A 6,546-nucleotide genomic window follows, 5' to 3' on the forward strand; every position below is an offset into this window, starting at 1 on the left:
TGAAGCTTATTTGTTTCTTGGGGCAGTTCTGCCTGCAACTCTGTATTCTAAACTCTATCTCTTCTGAAAATTGAACTATTTCAAAACTTTCCCCCTTACCTCTTATGAAGTAATTTTCCAAACTCCTACTCTTAGTCATTTAGGTTCTCACTACCCCTAGTGTGAGCACTGCCTAGGGTCCCTGACACTCCTTTGAACTCTGACACATTGGGGCTGGTTTTCCAATCTTTTATGAACTATGTGCTGAATGTGTGGTTCTGGTGTAAGCATTGCTCGGGGTCCCTGAGGCTCTTTGGGAACTTTGACACACTGGAAGCCTGGTTTAATGTGTTGTAAATGGATCACTACTATGCCTCAGAGTTGTTGTGCTTGAAGGCCTGGTTCCCAGGTTTAGATTGGGCCTATGAAGGCTCCATATAGTGTAATCATTACTATTATGTAATTCATTCATTCTAGGCTGTAATAACAGATTTGGGGTTAATTAGTAAAAGCAGGGGGATCTACTCTTATATCTTTATTGAAACTACGTAGAAATCCTTCATATAGGACTTAACCATGCTGATTGAATTATGTGGATACTCTACTGTGTTTAGAGATCCTGCCTATAGGATTTTTTATGATCATTTGCATGCTAGAAACCCTGCTTATAGGACTTCACGTTTGGTTCTGCATTAGAAACCATGTTCATAGGATCTTCACATATTTTCATCTCAATGTGCATTAGTGACCATGCCTATATGATCTTGTTTGTTTGAGTCAATTATACTTCTTGATAATCTATTATTTTCTGTCTAAATACGATTAATAGATATCATGCCTATAGGAATAAAAATCGGTTTCAAAACTTAAAATCATGCTTATAGGATTTTAAAACTAATAGATATCATGCCCATAGGGTGAAATCAGTTCTGAAACTTAGAAATCCTGCCTATGGGGATTTAGCTCAATTCAACAATTAGAAAGCATGCCTATAGGATTTAAAAGAAATAAAACTGTCTTTATGAATTAAAATTAGTGCTACGTTTAAAAATCATGCCTATAGGTTAGTCATTGACAAACTCGTAGAAATCATGCCTATAGGATCCGGTTAGTCTATTCTGAATTCAAGCGCTCTTGTAAAACACTTAGGCAGCAGATCCGTAGAACTTGTTAATGATTCTGATTTTAAAACTATGGTATACTACTGCCTGAAAGCCCAGATCCATGCTGAATAAAATCAGTAGGAAAACAAATAGGTCTTAATGCTCGCCTTAACAAAGCTGTTTCTGAACCCTGCTTTCTCGCATAGATATCCTGCCTATAAGATCTTAAATTATTAAGTTGGCTGGTTCAAATGCGTGCTTTTGTTGTTTATGTGTGGATGTTAATATGAGCATATGCTTTCTCTTTATCTAAATGTTCTATGTGCTTTTTTGTGTTGCCTAGATTTCACATTCTTTTAAGTAACATAGATTGGTCTAGAACCATCCCAAATAGAGATCCTAATACCTCCAGGACCATATGTAAGGGATGGGTAGTGCACGCGTAGGGTACGGTTTAGAATCAATTAGTGCGCTTAAGTAACAACTTGAAGATAGTAATTGGGTAGTAAAGGAAATGATAGCCCATGCGCTAATGTTATGAGTAAAACCCCAACTTGAGGGAGTTGCAAAGCATTGCATAGAATGATCATATAGGCTAAGAAACTTAAGACCACCCCTTATACTCCTGTGTAAAAAATAAATTGAATATTGTATCTGTCCAAATTGTTTTCTACCCTTTAAGACTAATTCGCTCAATTTATGTTCGGCCGGGACCCACCATTGTGTACCTCGAGGGGTGCCTAACACCTTCCCCTCAAGGTAATTTCGAGCCCTTACCCGATCTCTAGTGATGTAGACTGGTCATATGAGTTAATTGCTCTAGGTGCACTAATGCACCTTAATCAGTTAGGCGGCGACTCGTTCAAATCCAATTCCCCTACCCTCACAGAAAGGAGTTATCCCAACAATGTCGAAACCCGATTTTGCAAGAAAAAGGGGGAGCGACAACGGTTGTAAACCGTTGCGGTAAAATTATACCAGCGATTTTTTAAGCCTATTGCAACAATTTCATGATATATTGTAATGGTTTTTGTGATATATTGGAACAATTATGAGTATCCTATTGCAACGTATATTGCAACATATTGCAACAGCTATTAAAGCCTGTTGTTATTGTTTGCTAGGTCTATTGGAACAATTATATTCTCTATTCCAATAATTCACAATTGTAATTTCTGATATTTAAGGAAGCAAAATGGGGAATATTTACCTATGCAATGAAATTTTATACACCATAACTTATATAAACCATGAAATAAAATTAAAATATCCAACTAGCATTATCCATATACAACAACAAAATATGAATACATTGTTTGATCAATAATTTAAAAGTAAAAATAGATGAGTTTGCATCGAAAAAGTTCTAAACCAAAATATTCTTGAACATGATAATAGAAGTTCTAACGACGATCAACAACAATCAAGTAAGGTCTTCGTCACTGCTTTCATCTACAATCGAAGCACCTACAAAAGACAATCAAAAATAATTAAATAATTTTTTTAGATAATTGAACAATAAAGTATTTGAATAACCAATTTAATAACTCGAAAAATTTTCAACTCTCCAAAATCTTCAGCTGGTTGGCCTTAAAGGATACCTGCTGGCCAAAGGTTTGGTTAAATTGTTTCACTGGGCTAACCTTAAATTGTTTGGTTTCCTATATGCAGATTATGTGATTTTGCAGATTTTGGTGTGGCGATTACCACTGGTGGTGTATGTGCCTTATCAAGATTATAGTTGAAATCATTGAAGATGACTTACAAGCTAATGTACTTGATTAGAGTTACTAATTTACTGTCATTGATACCATGTTGTTAGACTCTACTTAGAAAACAAACTGCTAATAATATTTTAAAACCATATATTATTCTATTTCACTAATATTAATGACTGCAAAAAGGGAAAACATCTTTGGAGACCTAACTATTGCCAAACATTTTTCCTAGATGAACTTACAAATCCCTCTTATTCCAAAAAAAAACCAACTAACTTCCACCATTCCATAACAATTTCATAAATACATAACCTATAAACAAATTCGCGGAACCAACCAATTCACATTTTCTTATAAAACCCAAAACAGCAAAAAATACAAGGGAAACAATTTTAAGGAAGACATAAACTCTGAATCAACCTTAACAGAGTAAATTCTTGGATGGCATTGTAAAATTCCAGTTCCCACAAGAAATAGTTCCGTCAAGAATAAGTCGGTTGACTTTCAAAATCTAATTAAACAAAGATCCCTCTCATGTGTGACCCTACTCATGCGTGACAGTACACAAGCATAAAGCAGTATACCAAATACTTCAATACAACCAAAACAAATCCAGATTGCAAATTTCATCATCATTCCAGCATTTAGACAATTACAACAATGGCTTAATTGCAAACTATTTGATTAACTAAATGAATTCTCCATGTGGCTCATGAACTATCAACCTAAGATAGTAGAAACCCACAAAAACTATTAAATTATCAATGAGTTAATACCCGGAATAAGCTGACCTTCTTTGTTGCTACTAGTATATGGACGACATATTGGTTGCAAAGTTGTTTGTTGAGCAGAGGAATCTTCTCCCGGTAAATTATCACCCAATACTGCTACAATAATGTTAGCATCAATGTCAATTCCGGAACGTTGAAGTCATGCAAGGATATCTGCAATAACTTCTTGACGGATAGTTGCCCTTTGTTCCTCAATTTTTTCCTCCATTTTTTGTATCTCCTCCTCCAATGCCAAAAGTAATCATACTCACTATCTGAAAGCTAAGTGAATCTTGCAACTCCAACTGTCTTAGTCCCGAGCATCAACATTTGGTTAAGGTATTCAATACTAGCTATTAGAACTCAAATATAACTGGTGAACAGTGAGCAGAAGTCTAATAATGTATACTTCCACTTTTTCTCTTAGTCTCTTACCTTTATTTCTTCAACTGTGGGCAAAATTTGGTTCAATTTCAAGTGATTCATAGTTTGATGAGCTTCGAAAAACTTCAGAACACTTAACGCTAGGCACTACATATATTTGTATTAAGATGAAACTTCAATGAATGCTTATCTGTAATAAAACATGAGAAGCTGATTATAAATTGTAAATTGAAAACATGCAACTTAAAATTTGATTGTATGTATATTTATAATCCACTAAAAGGTAGACAAAACAATAGATAAAAATAATGATTTTGGATAATAATGTCACAATGTTACAAGAATAAAATCTACATCAAATTTTATTGCAGAACCAATGTTATGATATAACTACATGATAACATGAGACTCATGAAAGCCTTTCTCTATTATGATAACAACATAATTCAAGTGCATAAATGCACAAACCTATCATCTCATTCCAAGGGAAATCCACGTGCCATGATAGAAATGGCACAGGCGAGAATGAGAATATCACAGTGATGTCAGTACAACATCCATAAAAACGTTACCATAAAGTTTCTACTCTTTGTTGAATCTTCATAATCCATGCCTACAATTAAATAAAGCAAGTGTTAATTTGTAGATTACTAAAAGAAGGTAGCTGACCGCAACGCCAATTTTAAAGGAAGTTTCACACGCATTAGCAATATGAAAAGTTTCTAGGCCAACTTGACTTTTCACTATTATTATGAAATAAAATGATTAGAGAATACATGCATGGCTAGATAAATTCTTATAATATTCCTTCCTAGAACAGAGTATATCATTATCACGCGTTACTAATTTTAATACATTTATGAGCTTTCTTCCCACTTGAAGTACAAATTCTTGATAAGTTTTTTAGTATCACATGATTTTTCATGCTATCTACTTGTAGGAGATTTAAATCACAAAGGAACACATCAAAGAGGAAACATGGAAAGGAGACTAGAATATTAGATTCCCCAAAAGAAAAAATACTGCCAGGAATTTTAGTATCACATAAAAGCTTACTAAACTCGTATTTTTTCCACATAGAGGTGGGAATTTCGTGGTTATGATTTCCTCAGAGCAATGGCTCCTTATAAAATTCAGTTCTTCATGTTAAGGACTTCTTTGTGGTAGAAAAGATCCAGCTATAGACTCATTGATAGAGATCTTGCAGAAGTGATATTCATTAACAAGGAGAACTTCTAATAAAGAGGCATGCAAGAAAAGAACATACTAAGTTCCTTGTAAGTACTCTTGTTTTATACATAAACTAATATCTCATGAATAATCTGAGATCTTAAAAATAGACTCAACTTCTTGTAAGTACTCTTTTTTTACATAAAAGAAAAAGCACTAAACAATTCATCTTCAACTTCGATATTGCCCAAATTATCCACCAAATGCAGGCTAGGATAATCTTTCATCCTTATGTCCTAACGGATTACTAACTCTATTCTAAGCTTAGTGCTTGTTATAAAACTTATAAAACCTAGAAAGGGATATTTAATAACTAATGAATGAAAAAGCGTTAGTACATACAGTAGAATCGACGACCGAAATATGAAAAAAGGCTAGAAGGGGCTTCGGCAAACACATAGATCGGAGCTCAAAACATTGTCCATACCGCACAAAGAGAAACTCTTCTCGTAACAAAACTACACGAGTGCCCCAAAAATTGGTTGGCAGAGGAGGATTCAATAGATTGAGAGAAGGCTTTTACAATTTGAAAACTAGAAAGGCTTAGAATCTAGAAGTAAAGGTGATACAAAGGGACGTGGTTGGATTTGCTTACAAAATTGAAGCTTTGATTTTCTGGGTTATGCTCATTACATAGATTCATTTCATAAAAGAGGTTCTTTAGAATTATTTATTACTAGTTTCTCGATTTACTTCCTATGAAAGAACAAGGATGCCGAAAGTTACCTAGGAGGAAATAAAGAATACAAAGACAAATATGTAAAAATAAAGTAGAAAAATTAGAATGATCTCTACAACTTACCTAGCTGGATCTTGGCGGAGGTGTAGCCTTGCCGGAGGTGGGTGCTTCACCGGGCTATTGTTTTGATGTTGGTTTAGGAACTTTCGCGAATAGGTGAAGAGATGCGCATAACTAGGTTAATTTGTTCTGTTCCATGTTTTCGAATTTTTATTCTTAAGAGAGAGTAGGGTTTAGAAACATTAAAGGAAAATTGGGCGGGTTTAGCGAAAAAGGAAGAGGGAAAACAAAGAGGGGAAAATAAAATCGTCCTAGTAGCACTTTTCTCCAAAGAACTGTTGCCAAATATTGGTATATTGCAACGGTTAAAGGGACCGTTCCAATGGACCATTTTGTGGCAAGGGTTCTTATACTAATGTAATGGTCTATTTTTACAACTGTCCCAATAGGCCACAGAGTCTTATGAAATGGTTATAACCATTGCAATAGAGTGTCTATAGCATCAGTTGTTAAATCATTGCTTAGGAACTATTGCTGTAGCACTGATTTCTGGTAGTACGAGGGTCAAATACACAAAACGACCGCGGGTCGTTACATTCTCCCCCTCTTAAAATAAATGTCCG

The 6,546-nt window shown here is 34.7% G+C and overlaps 1 long non-coding RNA gene across 2 annotated transcripts; it reads right to left on the reverse strand.

Moving 5' to 3' along the window:
* Positions 1 to 2,321: 2,321 nt before the first annotated feature.
* On the reverse strand, positions 2,322 to 6,295 carry LOC104229958 (uncharacterized). Of its 2 annotated transcripts, none has more exons than XR_711773.2 (4): positions 5,987 to 6,295; positions 4,423 to 4,567; positions 3,592 to 4,144; positions 2,322 to 2,549 (listed from the first exon to the last, which is right to left on the reverse strand). It is a non-coding gene; the product is annotated as an uncharacterized lncRNA (long non-coding RNA). The 2 variants fall into 2 exon arrangements; XR_011401793.1 differs by having other exon boundaries at positions 3,577 to 4,144.
* Positions 6,296 to 6,546: the final 251 nt, after the last annotated feature.

This window comes from Nicotiana sylvestris, chromosome 8 (genome assembly GCF_000393655.2).
Source record: "Nicotiana sylvestris chromosome 8, ASM39365v2, whole genome shotgun sequence".
In the NCBI taxonomy this organism is placed as follows: domain Eukaryota; kingdom Viridiplantae; phylum Streptophyta; class Magnoliopsida; order Solanales; family Solanaceae; genus Nicotiana; species Nicotiana sylvestris.